This window comes from Gopherus flavomarginatus, chromosome 5 (assembly GCF_025201925.1).
Source record: "Gopherus flavomarginatus isolate rGopFla2 chromosome 5, rGopFla2.mat.asm, whole genome shotgun sequence".
Lineage (NCBI taxonomy): Eukaryota > Metazoa > Chordata > Testudines > Testudinidae > Gopherus > Gopherus flavomarginatus.
Window position 1 is genome coordinate 158512032 of NC_066621.1, and position 21832 is coordinate 158533863.

The window sequence follows — 21832 nt, forward strand, 5'->3', positions numbered from 1 at the left end:
AGATTAGCTGAGCAGGTCCTCTCCTGATGGTGCCTTGCCCACTGTCACATCTGCTCCTGCACCCATGTCATTCTAAGAACCACAGTGTCTTCTTCATGACACAGCCCTCTGGCAGTGTCACAAAGTGTGCTCTCCCGTTCCAGGGGCCCTGCAGTCAACTGTTCAGCCACTTCCTCAGAGGCAATTGCAGTCAATTGACTTGCGTCTTCCCCAAATAGGGGATCAGGGCCTGCCCACTACTTTGGGTCCTAGCAGCCAGCATGGGGGAGTGAGAGGGGATGTAGAATGTAGCTGCCATCTACAGGGTACCAAGCCCAGGTACCCTGTAGATGGCAGCTACATTCTACATCCCCTCTCACTCCCCCATGCATTTCCCTGGGCCACTTCTCCGCAGGCCCAGCACCTTCTTTGCCCTTACCTAAGGGACTCAGCATGCCAGTCCTAGCAGCCAGCCAGGAGCATCCTCTCACTCTTCTGTTCCTGCCCAGCACTACTCTGGCTTCCTTCCGCCTACAAGGCACCCAGTTAACCCTCCTGGAGCTGCAGGGAGGAACTGACACTGCTTCGCTCTGCAGCTCTCCTTATATGAGCCTGCTGGATCCTCATTGGCTGCTCCTCACAGCCCCTCTTCTATTGGCTGCTTCTTGTGCAGCCTCCCTATGGCTCTATTAATCCCTTACAGGCCAATGCCCCATCACAAGTTAGTATTCTGGGGTGCCTTAGCAGCAGGACACCTTTCAATTTCCCTCATCCCGCTGCTGTTTCTCACTCACTTGCCCCACTTTTGCCAGGTGAACAGGAACAGCAATAGGGTGGCATAGAAGGGAGTAGCTGCAGGCCTTGTGCTTGGTGAACTGTGTGTGTGTTTGTTTTCTCTGCAGGTGGTATAGCTGGGTTTCTGGGCTCTGAACATGCCAGGGGGAGACATCTGGGTTTTAGTGAGGGCACTGTGGCTGGGACCCATGGATCTGTGATTGGCCCTGTTTGACATTTGAGTGGTTAATCCCTCCTTGTTAGTGAAGTGGTGGAGCTAAGCAGTGAGACTTAGTATACAAGTTAGCTACCTAGTGAGCTCCTACGCAGGAAAAAGGAGCAGCTAATGGGAGTTGTGGAGTGAGTTTGCACTGGGCAGCGCGAGAGGCTTTCTAGATACATTTCTATATTCTATACCAGGACGGCCAGCACTGGAAGAACAGCTGACCCATGATGTCTTTCCTTCCTGAAGCCAGAAGCATCAGAGAGCATGAGGAGTACTTGGACAACCAGAGTCAGAAAGCATCACCACCACAGATCCAAGAAAGAAAGGAATGGGTGCCCAAGGAACCAGACAGAGTGGAAATCAGAGAAAAAGGCTGACACTTTATAATCTCCAGAAACAAAAGGACCAACTGGCATTCTTCACAGCTGGAAGCAGACAAGGATGGGCAGGATGTGACCACCAGTGAGAAGAGGACCAGGAGGAATTTCACACAGCTAGAAGTACCCAATTGTTACCAGATTCTCAGCATGGAAATGAAAGCAGATTTCTCTGAAGATATAGCTGATGGAATGGAATGGAGAGGCGTATAGGATGCACGTGTGGATGGCTGCTCTGCCAAGCCGGCAAGACACAATAATGTTCACAACGGTCTCCAGCCAGACAAAGATGACAGATAATTTTTGCTGGGAAGTCTATGCTAAGAAGCATTGAAGAATTGAAGCAAGGGACAGGCAGGCAAAGGGATGGTGTGCAGTCTTCCCAGAGTCAACATGAGATGTGACTGCAAGAATGGATAGGCTTCTGAAGTCGTTGGGTCAGGGCCCACTGGTGATGCTGCACATTGGCACTAATGACACTGCTTCACAGGATACCTCACAGATTATAGTGTGCTCCAGGCAACTCGGAAGGGTGTGATTATAATCTGCTCCAGGCTCGGTGCTCTGGAACAGCTCTGAATCAATCTCAGGCAGGACCCACTTCAGTGTGACACCCCTCAGGGCACACTCTCCTTGGCTTCATTGCCTCCTGGGACAGACCTCAGAGCCTTCAGCACCCCTGTTCCACACCATGAGCACCCTGCAGCGAGTCCACCTGAATAGGACCCCTGAGGGAAGCCTTACACACACTCCCAAAGGGGAGTCATGCACCCCCACCTTCTGCAGTCAGCAGTGACTCTCAGCCAGCAGTGTAAAACAGAAGGGTTTATTTGTTGTCTGGAACAAAACATAGGTAGGGTCTTCGTTACCACAGAAACCAGAAAGTTATAGCTAAGTCCATCTTTGTCAGACCCAGAGCCCTAGTTCTCCCTGAGAGACACAAAAAGGAGAGTGTCCAGCTTCCAACAGCTCACCCTCAGTCATGTCCAGTTGCCTCTCCTCTGTCCTTTGCTGTCTTTCCCAGGCAAAACTGGTCACCTGGCCTCCACCTCAACTCTTTGTTCTCCAACTCATTGTAGCTGGCTGGCTTTTTGCAGAGGGTGGTTCCCTTTCCCACAACCATCAGTTGTTACATTTTGAAATGTCAAGCCATTGTCTGGGCCCAGCTAGCTAGATGGCAGTCACACCTGATCCTCTAGGGAATCTCTGCAAAGATCAACACACTTGTCCCACCACCTGGTTAATCATGCAACACATAGGGAAAACTGAGGCACACACACAATATTCATACAAAACATTAAGAAAATCATCCACTTCGTCACAGTGCTGAAGGAGAGAAATATCCAAGTGATCTTCACGAAGCTCCTTCCTGTCCTAGAGCAATGGAAGACAGAATGCAAAGATTCTGGAAGAGAACTGCTGGCTAGGTAAGTGGTGTAGGGTAGAGGGTGCACTTTGGTCCATCTTCTGTGGTGAAAAAGGGATGTACAATGTGGATGGCTTCCATCTCAGTAAAAAGGTAACCAGTCTGCTCTAGGACAGGCTGGCTAGAGTAGTCAAGAGCGTGGTAAACTAACAAGAGGAGGAGAATGAAGAGAGAACAAATGATCTTTCATTTAGCACAAAATCAAGATGTCAAGAACAAAATTAATGAAGACTCCAAGGCAGGAGTGAGTGGCCAAAAGGGGAGAGGAAGTGGCACTCCATATCAAAAATGGCATTTCCCATTTCTGAGTCACTGGCAATCTGGAAGCAAATTATCTGGAAAGCTAATGGATCAGTGTCATCACAGATAGAGCACAGATAGTCCACCAAATTACACATGAGAACAGGAAAACTGTCTCCTTATGCACAAATCTATAATGTGTAAGGAAAAATCTGCGATCCTAGGCAGGGCTGGCTCCAGGTTTTTTGCCACCCCAAGCAGTGAAAAAAGAAAAATCCAATTGAGCTGCTGGCGAAGTGCCGCCAAGGCAGAAGACAGGGAATGAAGGACCTGCCACCAAATTGCCACCGAAGACTGAGATGGATCAGTTGAGCTGCTGCCAAAGTGCCGCTGCCAGCTGACCCAGAAGTGCCGCATCAACAACAGATAGAGTGCCGCCCCTATCTATTGGCCGCTCCAGGCACCTGCTTCCGTCGCTGGTGCCTAGAGCCGGCCTTGATCATGGGGGACTTCAATCTGAGCAACCACTGCTGGAGGTGTCATGATGCCAATACTAAAACATCCTTGGAATTTCTAAAAGTTGAAGATAATAATTTCCTAACTCAGGAAGCATTGCATCCAACATGGGGAAATTATATATTAGATTGCAGCTTGACAGATGAAGAACTGATCACAGAAAAACTGAGTGGTAGCTTAGGTACAAGTGATCGTGACTCGATCCATTTATATGCAAATATTATAACATCTCAGCAGTATAATATATATACAATTAATATACTTGGTGCTTTAAGAGGCCAATTTCATAAAGCAGAAAACAATTATGAGCCAAATCAACTAGGAGAAAGAATTTAAACAGAAAAATGTAAATCGTAATTGGAAACTGCTTAAGAACATTTTACTTGATGTCCCAAAACCCACAGTCAAGAAAGAAGGCCATGCTGGTTAAAAGACCATCCTGGCTAAGAGAGGAAATGAAGGCAGCAATAAAAAATAAACAGCAATATCTAACAACTGGGAAAAAAGGGGCAATTGTTAGCAATTAAAATAAATTAGAAGCTAGAAACTGATAAGGAAGCAAAAGGTCACCAGGAGAAATCTATGACAGAAGCATTTAGGTTAATAATGAGACTTTTTTAAAGTACTGTATATTGGGAACAATGGTATTGGTTCATTCTTAGATGGGAGTGATAGAATTGTCAATAAAAGTGCACGAAAACAAAAGTGTTCAATAAATATTTCTGTTCTGTATTTGAGAGAGAGCCAGATGATGTATTCATATCTTATGATGAAATTCTGTCCATTCCATTAGTAACTAAGGAGACTGTTAAACAGAAGCAACTAAAGCTAGATATTTTTAAATCAGCAAGTCTAGATATCTTGCATTCAAGAGTTTTTAAAAGAGCTGGCTGAGGAGTTCTTTGAACAATTAATGTTGATTTTTAATAAGCTTTGGAACACTGGAAAAATTCCAGAAGGCTTGAAAAAAGCTAAATGTTATGCCAGTTTGGATGGCTCAAATAATCACAAGCTTGACAGCCTGACATCAATCCTGGACAAAGTAATGGAGTGGCTGATGTGGGACTCGATTAAGTATTCTTTTTTAATTCTTTATTAATGCCAAACATATGGGTTTATGGAAAATAGATCCTGTCAAGCTTGATTTTTTTTATGAGATTACAAATTTGATTGATAAAGATAATAGTGTTGATGTAATAGATTTCTGTGAGGCATTTGACTTGATAGCACATGACATTTTGATTAAGAAACTAGAACAATACAAAATTAACATGGCACACATTAAATCGGTTAAAAACTGACAACTGGTTAGGTAGGTCTCAAATGTAACTGTAAGTAGAGAATCATCATTGAGTGTAAAAGCAGCAAAGAATCCTGTGGCACCTTATAGACTAACAGACGTTTTGGAGCATGAGCTTTCGTGGGTGAATACCCACTTCCTCAGATGCATGTAATGGAAATATCCAGGGGCAGGTATATATATGTGTGCTAGCAAGCAAGCTAGAGATAACGAGGTCAGTTCAATCAGGGAGGATGAGGCCCTGTTCTAGCAGTTGAGGTGTGAAAACCAAGAGAGGAGAAACTGGTTCTGTAATTGCCAATTACAGAACCAGTTTCTCCTCTCTTGGTTTTCACACCTCAACTGCTAGAACAGGGCCTCATCCTCCCTGATTGAACTGACCTCGTTATCTCTAGCTTGCTTGCTAGCACACATATATATACCTGCCCCTGGATATTTCCATTACATGCATCTGAGGAAGTGGGTATTCACCCACGAAAGCTCATGCTCCAAAACGTCTGTTAGTCTATAAGGTGCCACAGGATTCTTTGCTGCTTTTACAGATCCAGACTAACACGGCTACCCTCTGATACTTGACATCATTGAGTGTGTGTTTCTAGTGGAGTCCCAAGGGATTGACTCTTGACTCTATGCGCTTTAACATATTTATCAATGACCCAGAAGAAAACAAATTCATGATTGATAAAGTCTGCAGATGACACAAAGATAGGGGGAGTGCTAAATAATGAAGAGGGCAGGTCACTGACTCATAGCAATCTGGATTGCTTGATAAACTGGGCGTAAGCAAAACAACATGCATTTAAATACAGCAGAATTTAAGGTCTTAAATCTAGGAACAAAGAGTGTAGGCCATGCGTACAGGATGTAGAAACTCTACCCTGGGAAGCAGTGACTCCAAAAAAGACATGTGGATCAGGGAGTCAGTCTGTCGACCAACAATCTCTGTCCCCCAAAAGGGAGAGTGTGTGCTTTTAAATGTTGCCAGAGTCTTTGTTCTGTCTTCCCAGGAAGTTTGGTGGGCTCTGTGGGAGGGCAGAGGATCAAAGTGAGTGGCTTTTGCCTCATCCAAGAAGGGTTTGCAGAGACCTGTGTATCAGAATCCACCTGCCCCTCTCCTGGGTGCAAGTGTTGACAACACTGCTTTGACCCTAAGAGTGTCAGACTCAACCAACTCACTACACCTAACACTCTGTTATAATGGTATTTATCCACAAGGCATTGTGTAAAATATCATATGAAAGCTGATAACCACACTGATCTTAACATCATTGTAAAATGCCTGTGTCAGCATTATATGTGAAGTTATGAATTTCCTCTGTATAATGGTACTAGAACATATTTAAGACCAGACATTCTTGCCTAGGTAAAGGCAATAAACAGATCTGCCCTAAGCAAAGGAATGTGACTTTACCTCAATTTATATTAGTAGTAAACAAAGCTATCGAGCTAAACCAGAGGGGGTTATCCTGAACCTGCAGCCCAGAGACAGAAAATTAACGTGGCTTCTGCACCCCAGAGAGACACAGGGAACTGAATCCCCAGGAGTCCTTCCTGGCTTGTAAAACAAAGACAATCCCATTGGGGATATGTGGAATGGAGAGAGACTCCATCTTTATCCTCTGTGTTAGGAGATGAGCTATTTGATTTCGGTGGTGGATCCTGGCCAGGCTGGCCCACTAAAGATGGAAAGGAGACTGTGGGTGAGACAAACCATCTTGAACAACGACTGTATCTTGCTAGATTAAGTTTTAGTCTTTTAGATGCGTGTTTTTACTTGTATTTGTTTGTAACCATTTCTACCTTCACCCCTGTTACCTCGGATCACATACTCCAGGCTCTTTTGTTAAAACACTCATTTTGCTTTCTTTATAAATCATGGGTGCTGGGTAAATTCAAGGAAACGTTGACTTCTAGAAAGCTGACAGGTCAGAGTCTTTTACTCTCTCTGGAGAGGCAGTGAACTTAACACAGTCCCAGTGAGAGGGACTGGTCCCTGCAGAAGAACGATTTGGGGGTGAATTCAGGGTACTGAGTTTGCCCTGCCAGGGGTAACTAGGCTGGGCAAAGCCAGGCTGAGGCTTCTGGGCTGCGGAAGTCAGAACTCTGGACCAAAGCTGTGCAGCCCAGGGTTACGAAGCAGACATTGACTGAATCCCTGACTGGCCTGGGTGAACCCCCAACCACACCTGCTTACTGAATTAACTCTGTATAAAGTGGAGATTCCTACACCTCACAGGCCTGGGTGAACCCCCAACCACACCTGCTTACTGAATTAACTCTGTATACAGTGGAGATTCTTACACCCCACAGAACATATCGTATTCATAACTTATTACGGAGCAGCTCCAAATCTGTCAGTCCTAAAGCCTGTGTGATGCAGGCTAGGTGAGCGCAATTGTCCCGCCTGGCCTTAAAATCGATGAACTTTTGTCCCTCTTTCACTCTGCATTTTTCATTTTATTTTCTGCTTCCCCTTTCTGATCTCTTTCCTTTTCCATCTGCTCCCTCTTTGCCCTCCTTGATCCCTATTTCTGGCTCCTGACACTCTTTGCAACCTAATTCTCTGCACCTGCCTCCTCCCAGGCTTTGGCCATGACCCTTTAGTTCCTTGTCTCTGATGGCCACTATAAGCAATTTACACATGAGTAACACTCAGGTCAATTTTCCTTAGCAGTCTACCTGGCTGGAGAGCATCTCTGCTTGTGAAAGCAGGGAGCCTACTAAAGAGGAAAATTGATGACGTCTGTGAACCTACATGGGTCCCTTTCCAGGGACAAAACAAATTTCTCACACTTGCCCTATTGGAAAGAGCTCAAACATGGTTTTCTGCCTCATTTACACCCTGCAGTGGGGTGCTGCGCTAGGGACTTTTGAAGCTTTTGGCAAATCAGAAAGGAAATCTCAACACCAGCTCCACATACACCAGCACAGAGACAACAGAGGGATGGGCACCATCTTTTCAATGTTTGTACAGTGCCTAGCACAATGGGGTCTGTGATAATACAAACAGATAATTGTTATACTGTGGGACCCAGAATGATACGACTCCAATGGCTCTAAGGCTTTGTGCAAATAGCACAGAGAGGCTGCAGCAGCTATTCCCACCTATAGACTGCAATGGTGACCGCACTGTTCCTGGACGTGGGGTTTTGTTCTGGTTTCATGAGGGTGGCATGAATGTCATCCTGAGCACAGAAGCTCTTTACAAAAGGATTTAATAGAGAGGGTCATATCCCAATCACTCTCCTTTAGCAGATGGTTATGTGCGTACCAAGATTCTTTTGTATTTACTGTCACTGGCCCTGGGCCCACAGCAAAGCAAGCACAAAGTGATGTGGGTATATGAATACAGAGCTGGAAATCTGACACCTGTGAGACAGAAACTGGTCAAGTGTAAGAGAAGGGGAACAGTTAGTGGGGGAAACCTCAGAATGGTTCAATAGGGGGTAAAGATCCCATGGTATCAGATGCTTATTTGATACCATTTGGTCTAGAAACTTGTCTCTTTCTAGTGAGACAGACACCAGATTACATCCTAGTCTTTGCCAGGATGGAAACACTGTGAAAATGTATTTCCAGCACCCCTGCTGCAGGATGGTTAACTTGACATCAAATCCAGGGAAAATCATGGAATGGCTGATTCAGGATGCAATCAGTAAAGGATGTTAGCAGAGTTAATGCCAATCAATATTTTATGAAAAATAGGTTTTTATCAAACTTGTCTGATGAGATTACAAGTTTGGCCACATGACCATTCAGAGAAAAATGTAGCCTATATTAAATGGATTAAAAATGGTTAACTGATAGATCCCCCCCAAATAACTTGAGAGTCATCCAATAGAGGTATTTCCAGAGGGCCCCACAGAGATCTTGCTATTCAATACCTTTAAACAACAATCTGGGAAAAGATATAAAGTAGTTGCTGGTAAAGTTTGCAAAATGACAGAGAAAATTAGGGGGATAAAGTGAGTGAGGTAATATCTTTTATTGGACCAACTTCTGCTGGTGAAAGAGAAGCTTTCAAACTACACTAAGCTCTTTTTCGGGTCTGAAAAAATGGGAAAGTGCTTGGAAGGCAGCAGCTCTGAGAGTCATGGTGGAGACCAAGTGTAAATGTGAGCTGCCAGTGTGATGCAGTGGCTGAGAGATTCGACATGAACCTTGGATAAATAAGCAGGGAACATTGACTAGAAATAGGGAGGTAGTACTACCACTGTATATGGCATTTGAGAAACCAGGACTGGAATAGCTATGCAGAGTTCGGGTGTCTACACTGCAAAAGGAATTGGAAAAGGTTCAGAAAAGGGCTACCAGAATGATTTCAGGTCTGGAAAACTTACCTTCTAGTGAAAGACTAAAAAAGCTAGTTTAACAAAGAGAAGGTTAAGAGGTGACTTGATCATGCTCTGCAAGTACCTACAGTACCTAGATTTCTGAGAGTATACAGCTCTTTTATCTAGCAGACAAAGATACAGAAAGATGAAATGGCTGGAAGCTGAATCTAGACAAATTCAGGCTAGAAATAAGGTACAAATTTTTAATGAGGGTAATTAACCACTGGAACAGCTTGCCTAGGGATGTGGTAGATTCACTGTTACTTAAGTTCTTAAATCAAAACTGGCTATCATACTGGTAGAGCAATAGCATATCTCTTAGAAGTTATGGGCTTGATACAGAAGTTACTGGGTGTGCTTCTATGGCCTGTGTTATCGAGGAGGTCACACTAGAGAATGGTTCCTTTTGGTCTTACAATCTATACCAGGATAAGCAGAGACAGCAAAGCAATAAATTGCGGAGGATATAACCACAGCTTTTCAAACCTCAACAAAAAGTTCAGTTTGTACCAAGGTTTAGGTCAGTTCTTATTTTATCTGAACTCTTACTCATCCTTATGCTTTGAGATCTATAGATGAGACAGTCTATATAAAAGTATTATTATTATTATTATTAATAAATATAGCTGTACTGTATTTTCATCAGAAGTGCAGCCACCCGTAGCTGTACATGGAAGGTGAAATTTGAGCAGCCTTTGAGCTTAAAGTTGCTGAGAATACAAATAAGAAGGAGAATGCTTGCCATCTAGTGGAAGCATCACCTACTCTACTCTATTTCCATGAGCTCTTTTCAGTGCAAACAAAATTGGATTTTGCAGAGACCAAAATCCAGTGTTTTTCTTCTTTCTTCAAAGATATCATGTGTGGAATTGTTTTCTGCAGGGCCTTTGTTATCTGCAGGTGTCTGAGAAAATCTTTCCTTTTTATTAGGCAAAAAACAAACCAAAATGGGATATCATTTGAAAACTACAGTATCTGATTAAAAAAATTAACTTGTAAGAGACTTAACATGGCCCAGTGAGGCTTGAAAGGTAATACTTTGAAGTTGCTGTCTGATCCTTGTAACTAAATGATTTATGTCACTACACCTAAGACTGAGGAGTGTTTCTAACTAAATCCTATTTTGCACGCTACCTAATGTAGCTAAACCCTAAACAACAAAATATTTAAAAGATTTTTTTTTAAATAGTTTGCATTTGCTAAAATTTATGGACAGGCCAATGAAAATGATGGACTTTTATTGCACATTTTTGCGATCTTAACTTGTAAAACAAATTAAAGGTAGCTGGTCCTTAATCTATATTTATCTTTTGGTACTTACGGCAAATAATGTGCTGTATAAAAGATGATTTGTTAAGGTCTGAACATTGGCAGTAGTTCTTTAAAGCTTTTTAAAATATGCCTGTACATTTTAACATATTGGCAGCTTAATACCGTAGCTGGATATGACAATAATAAACATGATCATATTCTTAGTGTGTTTTCAAAAAATAAAATAAGATGGAATCATGGTCCACCTGGGGAGATTAATCCATAATGGAGATTACAAGAATTTGGGAATTTGGGTCTGATTCAAATTTTAAAAAGAGTAAACTGGATGACCTGGGTAATTATAGGCCTATCAGTCTGCCATTGATCCCAGGCAAGATAATGGAATGGCGACTATGGGACTCGATTAATAAAGAATTAAAAGAGGGTGATGTAATTAATGCCAATCAACATGGGTTTATGGAAAAGAGATTCCTTCAAACTAATGATGTTTTTATAAGATTAAAAACTGAATTGACACAGGTAATACTGCTGATGAAATACACTGAAATTTTCTGTAAGGCAATTGACTTGGTACCACTGACATTTTGATTAAAAATCTAGAATGGTACAAAATTTACATGGAACACATTAAACTGATAGATCTCAAAATATAATTGTAAATGGGGAATCATCATTGAATTGGTATGTTTCTAATGGGATCCTGCAGGGATCGGTCAATGGTCCTACATTAATTAACATTTTTATCCATGACCTGGAAGAACACTTTAAATAATCACTGATAAAGTTTGCAGGTGACACAAAAATTGGATCTGATCACTTGAGAAGTTGTGTGCAAGCAAACAATATGCATTTTAATATTGCAAATGTAAACCTATACATCTAGGAACAAAGAATGCAGCCCATACTTACATGATGGGGCAACTCTATCCTGGGAAGCTGTGTCACTGAAAAAAGATTTGGGGGTCATGGTGGATAATCAGCTAACATTATCTCCCAGTGCGACGCCCTGGCCAAAAGGGCTAATGCAAACCTTGGAAGCATAAATAGAGGATTCTTCACGGGGAAGTAGAGATGTTATTTTACCTCTGTATTTGGATGCGACTGCTGCTGGAATACTGTGTCCAATTCTAGTGTCCACAGTTCAAAAAGGATGCTGAGAAATTGGGGCGGATTCAGAGAAGAGCTACAAGAACAATTAAAGGACTGGAAAACATACCTATCACCTTTAGTGATAAACTAAATAGATTGAACTCCTTGAGTCTAACATAGAGAAGGTTAAGAGTGACTTGACAACAGTCTGTAATTAGCTATATGGGGAACAAATATTTAATAATGGGCTCTTCTATCTAGTAGAGAAAGTTGTAACATAATGGCTGGAAACTGAAGCTAGACAAATTCAGACTGGAAAAAAGGCATAAATATCACCACTGGAACAAATTAATCACTGGAACAACTTACCAAAGGTCACAGTGGAGTCTCCATCACTAGCAATTTTTAAATCAGGATTGGAATTTTTTTTAAAAGATCTGCTCTAGGAATCATTTTGGGAATGTCTATGGTCTGTGCTACGCAAGAGGTCAGACTAGATGATCACAGTGGTCCCTTTTTGGCCTTGACATCTATGAATGTCAAATCTCACTGCAATCAAAGGGCATTTCTTTTGACTTTAGTGGGCTTTTGAACAGGCCAGAACCAAGTGCTTCAGAGGAATGAACATCTATGTGTTAACATTCACCAAGGAGAAGTGTCTTCCTAACCTCACTTTGGTTGCTGATATCCTGAGTTCATATCCTTTATAGATCTTTCACAGAAATGTAAGACTGGAAGGGACACTGAGAAGTCATCAAGCCTAGCTCCCAGCACTGAGGCAGAACCAAGTAAACCTAGACCATCCCTGACAGGTGTTTGCCCAACCTGTTCTTAAAAACCTCCACAACCTTTCTTGGTAAGTTATCCCAGAACTTAATTACCCTTATAGTTAGATAGCTTTTGTTAATATCAGATTAAGCCCATTACTTCTTGGACAATCTTCAGTGGACATGGAGAACAACTGATCACCATCTTCCTTATAACAGCCTTTGACATATTTGAAGACATTATCAGGTCGCCCCTCAGTCTTCTTTTCTCAAAACTAAACATGCCCAGTATTCATAACCTTTCCTCACAGGTTTTCTAAATCTTTTATCATTTTTGTTGCTCTTCTCTGGACTCTCTCCAAGTTACTCACATCTTTCTCAAACTGTGGAACCCAGAATTCCACAGTACTCCAACTGAAGTCTTACTAGTGCCGTGTAGAGCAGGATTATTTCCTATCATATCTTACACAGGACGCTCATGCACCTCAGAATGATATTCCCCTTTTTTCACAACTGTATCACATTGTTGACTCATATTCAATTTGTGATCCACTATAACTGCCAGATCTTTTTCAGTAGACTCCCACATACTTCAATGGGTTCCAGCTCAAGCCCCGCATTTCATAATACCACTTACCTGTACGATGTCTGATTTTAGTCAGGGCTATTCAAGTTTTCTTTAAGATAAGACTGGGAGACAGCTTAGCACTCTGATTTAAAAATAGAGTAAAAACTAAAGATCCTTTACTTTTTTTACCCCCACCCATGCTATTACAAAGGGTAGAGGCACAAAAATTCTCCTCTCCTTTTTGCTACTCTTCCCAGTCCTTTAATTTTACTGCAGGTTACCAGATGATGCTATTACAGATAGCATGTTCTGTTTAACTGAATGTATAGACAGATTTTGGAGAAATGCCAGTTGTTAAGTGTGATTCAGTTAATAATTTTAGCAGCTGTGTTGTTATACATGTAAAACTGGTTTTCTACAATTTGCAGGTGTCATATGGTAAAACCTAATTTCAGTGGCTGATCCTGCATTCCACATGTGTGGAATCATTGAAAACTGTACATCACTCCCATTAGAAGAGTGTACCACAGTCAGAGTGCAATGACATAAGGGAAACTTGTCGAAATTGGCAGAAGTTGTCAAAAGCTTTGCATCTCAATGATGGAAATGACAAAACAATAGTAAGATGAAGAACAGGACATCAAGGAGAGTTCTCACACAAAGTAAGCATGGTGATGAATAGGGACCTGGACACACAAATGACCATATGTACATATTATCTAAAGTAACAGGGCCTATAAAGTGATGTGATTTCTCTCTGAATAGAAGAAACTCTAGTATATGGGTCTGAAGACAGACAAAGCTACAGGGAAAGTTAAAAGCAGTGAGCTGGTAAAAAAGAGGCAGGCATAAGGGGAAGGGGGTAATTTTCAGAGCTGGCATGAATAAGAAACCAGTGGCTTACACATCTAAAGTAGGCAGACAAAGGGATATGATAGAAAAGATTTTGTGATCAGATAGGTTGTATTGCTATAAGAGGACACTGATTATTATTATTAGGCACCTTTCTGGTAGACAGTGAGGCCACATAGATGGTGCTTTATTGGACTCGTACAACTACAGGGCTTTCAAGAAGTTAAGTAACAAAGTAGATAAAGCAGAGAAATAAGAACGATTTTGACCAAATGGTCAGGATATAGCAAATAAAAATAGGGGAAAGGAATGCATCAGTATGAAAAATTGCCACAGGGTCAGCGTGAAAATGCAAGAAATTATTTATATAAAAAAATAAAAAGACAATATATATAGGCAGGGAATTACAGACCACTCAGCTTAACTTCAGTACCCAGAAAGATAATGGAGCAATAATCAATTAATCATTTAGAAGCTAATAAGGTGATAAGTAACAGTCAACATGTATTTGTCAAGAACAAATTGTGTCAAACCAACCCAATAGTTTTCTTACCCAGGGTAACAAGACTTGTGGATAGGGGGAAAGGAGTAGATGTGGTATAGCTTGATTTTAGTAAGGCTTTTGACAGTGTTTCGCATGATCTTCTCATAAACAAACTAGTGAAATACAACCTAGATGGAGCTACTGTAAGGTGGGTGCCATAGGCGCTGGAACAATTTGTATAGTGTGGGTGCTGAAAGCTATTGAACAAAACTAATTCCTGTATATGATGGAAACCACTTCAAACCAGGAGATCCTGCTGTACCTCTAGTTCGAGCACCTAAGGTGGGTGCATAATTGGTTGGAAAACCATTCCCAGAGAGTAATTATCAGTGGTTCAAAGTCAGGCTGGAATGGCATATCGAGTGGGATCCCACAGGGACTGGTCTTGGGTCTACTTCTGTTCAATATTTTCATAAGTGATTTAAATGCCATACACTTATGAAGCTTGTAGATGATACCAAGCTGGGAGGAGTTTCAAGTGCTTTGGAGAATAGGATTAAAATTTAAAATGATCTGGACAAACTGGAGCCATGGTTTGAGGTAAATAGGATGAAATTCAGTAAGGACAAATGCAAAGTACTCCACTTGGGAACGAACAATCAGTTGCACACATACAAAATGGGAAATGACTGCCTAAGAAGGTGTACTGCGGAAAGGGATCTGGGGGTCATAGTGGATCACAAGCTAAATATGAATCAACAGTGTAACACAGTTGCAAAAAAAGCAAATGTCATTCTGGTATGTATCAGTAGGAGCGTTGTAAGCGAGACACGAGAATTAATTCTTCCACTCTACTCCACATCTGATAAGGCATCAGCTGGAGTACTGTGTCCAGTTCTGGGCATCATATTTCAGGAAAGATGTGGGCAAACTGGAGAAAGTCCAGAGCAAAGCAAGAAAAATGATTAAAGGTCTAGAAAACATGACTTATGAGGAAAGATTGAAAAAATTGGGTTTGTTTAGTCTGGAGAAGAGAAGATCGAGAGGGGACATGATAACAGTTTTCAAGTACATAAAAGTTTGTGACAAGGAGGAAAGTGAAAAATTGTTCTCTTTAACCTCTGAGGATACAAGCAGCAGCAATGTGCTTAAGTTGCAGCAAGGGCGGTTTAGGTTGCACATTAGGAAAAATTTCCTGACTGTTAGGTGTTTGTCCAATTTGTTCCGATGCTTAACAACCCTATCAGGAATGGTCTAGTTATTTCTTAGTCCTGCCTTGAGTGCAGGGAACTGGACTATATGACCTACTGAGGCCTCTTACACTTCTATAATATAGGAATTACCAAACAGGTACAGCACTGGTAGATATTAAAGAGAAAAGGATCACACTGTGATTATAGTGATGCATTTACCATATCACGTGATCAAAATGAGCATCACTTTTGTTGAAGAAAAGTACAGAATAAGAATATTTTTTCCCATTAAGTCCTACACTGGCTCTGGGCACCACATAACATTAGAACACTCTAAAATAATAATTTAAAAAAACCAGTCTTCTTCAATACATACAAAAAATAATCAAGATGTTCAAAACCAGGAACGTGTAATAAGAGGAAAAGAGAAGGGACAAAAATGATTACACCCATGAACGGCTACTGCCTGGAGAAAAGGTTGAGTTTCTTAAGTATGGTAGATGTGGAATGAAGTGTTGCCAACTCTCATGATTTTATTGCAAGTCTTGTGATATTTCGTGTTTAGAATGATAGAAATGCAGAACTGCAAAGGACCTTGATAGGTCATCTAGTCCAGTCCCATATATCACAGCAGGACAAAATATTATCTAGACCGTCCCTGACAGGTGTTTACCTAACCTGTTCTTCACATCCTCCAGTGACAGAGATTCCACAACCTGCCTAGGTAATTTGTTCCAGTGTTTGACTATACTGACAGTTAAGAAGTTTTTCCTAATGTCTAATTTAAATCTCCCTTGCTGCAATTTAAGTCCTCTGCTTCTCATCCTGTCCTCAGTGATTAAGGAGAACAATTATAGACTCTAGGACTGGAAGGGACCTCGAGAGGTCATCGAGTCCAGTCCCCTGCCCTCATGGCAGGACCATCCTCCTCTTTATAATAACCTTTTATTTACTTGAAGGTTGTTGTTATATTTCCCCTTAGTCATCTCTTCTCCAGACTGAACAAATCCAATTTTTCAATCTTTCCTCATAGGTAATGTTTTCTAGCCATTTAATTATGTTAATTGTGCTCCTCTGGACTTGTCTTAAAGCCCATGCTCCTGGAGTCATGTGATTCTATAACTAGCACTGATTTTTCTTTTAAAGGTACATTTCTAGCTCTGGTGGTTATAGAGAAAAGCCAAAAAATGTTAACACTAAAACTGAAAAGACACAAAATATATATATATTTTTAAATCTCAATTTTTAAACGAATCGTGATTTTTTTTGGGCCTGACTTGTGATGTTTGAAAGTTTGTGTTTGGCAATACTGTCATATCAAGAGTGAACTCATTCTTCACCCCAGGAAAGCACTGATCACTTGGCTACTTAAAATGCAGTGGAGAGATCCATAAAAGGTAGGTGTGTGCAAGCACAGATACCCCTAGGAGCTTGTAAAACTATTTGTGCAACAGAAGCTGCAACTGCAAACACACTCAAAAGCATTTACACAAACATTTTATCCTTATCCACACTCTGTGTTGCCAACACCAGTTCAGCTGCAGCAGTATTAGTGATGGTGGGACCTGCAGCAAAGGCAGTGCTCTAGCACCTGCTTTCAGCACATTGTCAGTTAGACTTGCTCTGAAAATGTTCACTCGACAGATGAATGAAGATGGTTGCCTGAGTCAGAGAGCTGTCTGCACTAGGGCTCCTACAAGTGCAGCTGAACCAGTGTTAACAATGGCAGGAATTTTATTATTAAAAGATTCCACTCTAGACAAGGCTTTAGGGGAAAGAGATGCATGTAGCCAAAAAGGCGGAGGGAGAGATCGGGATGGGCTATATACTACATCTTCTTTATGTTCTTGACTAGTCTCTTTTCCAAATAGAGCCCCCTCCCCAATAAATTGTAGAATGCACACAGTAGATTAGCTATGGAGAAATCACTGCAAGAAGCAACATCAGGGACTGCCACTTCCCAAACAACTGCTCTGGCCTCCAGTTGAAGGAGCAAGTAGCAGATTAGGGGAGAGTCTCTATTATACTTTCCCAAGCCTTACTTAAAAGGCACAGGATATGGCACTTCTTGCGCCCAGAGGGTACAATTATCTCTGCACCTGTTTGTTCAGAATCACAGAAGAGAAAGTACATTGATTACAGGAAATTACAAGCTAGTAACACAGCCTCTTAACTGCAAGCCTCAGCATGATTAATCTGCCCTTTTCAAATGCTGAAGAGCCCATCAGCTGCACCATCAGCAAGGAATAGCTTTAATGTATTACTCATTTTATATAAAAGTGTAGTGGAGAAGGGCTGGCCACAAGGGAGTTCAAATGCATGTATGCCCTGAGTCACCACCTTTGTTTCACCTTTAAAGTCATGTTCCAATACTGGCTTTCCATTTTTGACTGGCACAGAACATTGAGCAGAGAGTTTCACTTAACTGTACAGGTCTTTTTATCACTGTTACTAGTTATTTCTATTCTGGTAGAGACCTGGAGTCATAAAGATGTTGTGCTGGCACAGCATAAACACACAGCTAGTCTACACTACACGGAGGCTTTGCCAGTATAGCTATGATGGCAAAGCCTTCTAGTGGAGACAGATGTTATAGGAGCAAAATGAGTTATTTTGTTGCTATAGTTAAATCACCTCCCCAAATGACAAATTATGCCAGCAAAAAGTATAATCTGTTTCTGCACTGTGGGAGCGGGGGTGTTGCCAGCATACCTACATCGGTTAAGGACTATTTAGAAAAGCTGGACATGCACAAGTCCCTGGGGCGCGATGCAATGCATCCAAGGGTGCTGAGGGAGTTGGCTGATGTGATTGCAGAGACAGTGGCCATTATCTTTGAAATCTCATGGCAGCGGGGGAGGTCCTGGACGACTGGAAAAAGGCAAATATAGTGCCCATCTTTAAAAAAGGGAAGGAGAATCTGGGTAATTACAGACCAGTCAGCCTCACCTCAGTTCCTGGAAAAATCATGGAGCAGATCCTCAAGGAATCCATTTTGAAGCACGTGGAGAAGAAGGTGATCAGGAACAGTAAACATGGATTCACCAAGAGCAAGTCATTCCTGACCAACCTGATTGCCTTCTATGATGAGATAACTGGCTCTGTGAATATGGGGAAAGCGGTGGATGTGATATATCTTGATGTTAGCAAAGCTTTTGATATGGTCTCCCACAGTATTCTTGCCAGCAAGTTAAAGAAATATGGATTGGATGAATGGACTATAAGGTGGATAAAAAGCTGCCTAGATCATCGGGCTCAATGGGTAGTGACCAACAGCTCGATATCTAGTTCGCAGCCGGTATCAAGCAGAGTGTCCCAGGGTGTGCTCCTGGCACTGTTTTTGTTGAACATCTTTATTAATGATCTGGATGATGAGATGGATCACATCCTCAGCAAGTTCGTGGATGACACTAAGATGAGGGGCGAGGTAGATACACTGGAGGGTAGGGATAGGGTTCAGGGTGACCTAGACAAATTGGAGGATTGGGCCAGAAGAAATCTGATGAGGTTCAACAAGGACAAGTGCAGAGTCCTGCACTTAGGATGGAAGAATCTCAAACACTGCTGGGGACCAACTGGCTAAGCAGCATTTTGGCAGAAAAGGACCTGGGGATTATAGTGGATGAGAAGCTGGATATGAGTCAGCAGTGTGTCCTTTTTGACAAGAAGGCTAATGGCATATTGGGCTGCAATAGTAGGAGCACTGCCAGCAGATCGAGGGGAGTAATTATTCCCATTTGGCACTGGAGAGGCCCCATCTGAAGTACTGAAGTATTGCATCCAGTTTTGGGCCCCTCACTACAGAAAGGAAGCGGACAAATTGGAAAAAGTCCAGCAGAGGGCAACAAAAATGATTAGGGGGTTGAGGCACATGACTTAAGAGGAGAGGCTGAGGGAACTGGGATTGTTTAGTCTGCAGAAGAGAAGAATGAGGGGGAATTTGATAGCTGCTTTCAAAAGGGGGTTCTAAATAGGATGGATCTAGACTGTTCTCAGTGGTAGCAGATGACGGAACAAGGAGTAAGGGTCTCAAGTTGCAGTCTGGGAGGTTTAGGTTGGATATTAGGAAACACTATTTCACTAGGAGGGTGGTGAAACACTGGAATGGGTTACCTAGTGAGGTGGTGGAATCTCTATCCCTGGAGGTTTTTAAGGCCCCACTTGACAAAGCCCTGGCTGGGATAATTTAGTTGGGGTTGGTCCTGCTTTGAGCAGCGAGTTGGACTAGATGACCTCCTGAGGTCTCTTACAACTCTAGTCTTCTATGATTCTATGGTTAGAGGTGATTTCTTCCATATGCCTATTGCCTATGCCAGCAAAATGTGGTGTAGGCCTGGCCCCAGTAAGAGACAGTCCCTGCCTGTAGACAAAAACAGACAAAGAGGAGGGGTGAAAACACAGGCAAAGTGACTCAGCCAAGCCAGGAATAGAATGTAGCTGCTTTGACACCTACTCCTGTGTCCTAGTCACTGAACCATATTGCCACTCTTTTTCTGGAGCAGTTACAGTGAAACGTAGTAGAACCTAGCAACATGCAATACAGATCTGGAGAATGCTGTGAGCTTCATCGGAGCCTGCAAAATTTAAGCTTTAATTAAAAAAACTGAGGTTATAACTCTTAGAGTTGTTGAAACAAACCTTCTAAACATGAACCAAATGCTGCACCAAACCCTTTTCAGACAGAGAGCCTGAAACACTTGGTATGAAGCCCTCCAGTTATTGGTCTAGCTTCATATGGGCCTCACCTACACTAGAAAATGTTGTAAGCTATGGAATATAGCTACACCGTTTTTAAAAATCAGGGCTTTGGAGCTATGCTCCGGCTCCGCTCCAACTCCAGGCAAAAACCTGCAGCTCCACTGCTCCGTGCTCCAGCTCTGCTCCAAAGCCCTGTTAAAAATGGTTTAAGTACTAGTACAAACCAAACTCTTTTCCACACCGGTTCAGACAAATGCAATTCATACCTGGTGGAAGGTAACAAATTTTTCATCTGTGTTTAAAAGAAGGTGCTAGAGATGATCCTGGGAATTACAGACCAATAAGCCTCACTCAGACATGAGGTAAAATGGTTAAACTAGAGACATAAGCCACTTGACTATCCCAGGGCATAACGAGCATGATTGCTGCAAAGGAAAATCATGTTTCATGAATCTCTTAGAATGGGCCAATAAAATAATAGGTCATAAATTTATGGATAAAGGAGAACTGTTTGATTGTTTATTAGACTTTCAAAAAGCCCCATATAAGGACATTAAAAAAAATCTAAGTGATCATCGGTTGGGAGGTAAAGAGACACTGGGCTTGTCTACATCACAAAGTTGCAGTGCTGGTGAGGGGGGTTACAGCGCTGCAACTTAGGAGGTGTACACATCTGCAGGGCATCACCAGCGCTGCAACTCCCTGTTTGCAGCGCTGGCCGTACTCCCGTTTTGTCTCGGGTGTAGAGGATCCAGCGCTGGTAATCAAGTGTAGACACTTACCAGCGTTTTTCTTGACCTCCGTGGAATAAGCAGGTATCCCAGCATACCTGAGGAAGCCTCTCTGGTAATCAAGCAGGTCTCCTTCCCCGCAGTTTGCTCCGGTGTTCTCCGAATCCCCCCCCCCCCAAGCGGGTCTCCTTCCCCACGGTTTGCAGAGGGGTTCGGGGAACGCGAGAGCAAACCGCAGGGAAGCAGGTCTCCTTCCCCGCGGTTTGCTCTCGCGTTCCCCGAACCCCCATGCAAGCAGGTCTCCTTCCCCGCGGTTTGCTCTCGCGTTCCCCGAACCCCCGAGCAAGCAGGTCTCCTTCCCCACGGTTCGCTCTCGCGTTCCCCGAACCCCCGTGCAAGCAGGTCTCCTTCCCCGCGGTTTGCAGGGGGGTTCGGGGAACGCGAGAGCAAACCCCGGGGAAGGAGACCTGCTTGCACGGAGGGGGTTCGGGGAACGCGAGAGCACACCGCGGGGAAGGAGACCTGCTTGCGTGGAGGGGGATCGGGGAACGTGAGAGCAAACCGCGGGGAAGGAGATCTGCTTGCAGGGGGGTTCGGGGAACACTGGAGCAAACCGGGGAAGGAGACCTGCTTCCCTGCGGTTTGCTCTTGTGTTCCCCGAACCCCCCTTGAAGCCGCCCAACAGGGCTGCAGTGTGGCCACATCTAACACCACTTGCAGCGCTGGTTGCTGTAAGTGTGGCCACTCTGCAGCGCTGGCCCTATACAGCTGTACTAATACAGCTGTAACAACTAGCGCTGCAAAATTGTAGATGTAGACATACCCACTATGGATTAAAAACGGGCTAAGACTCCAAAAAAAAAAAAAATTAATGATGGCTAAAGATTAACTAGAAGGGCCCCATGGTTCCATGCTGTTACTGGTGCAATTTGCTGGAATCCTGACTTTTTTGGTAACTCATCTTTATCCACCCAGACACCTCCTTTTTGCTGGCACTTCGCTGAGG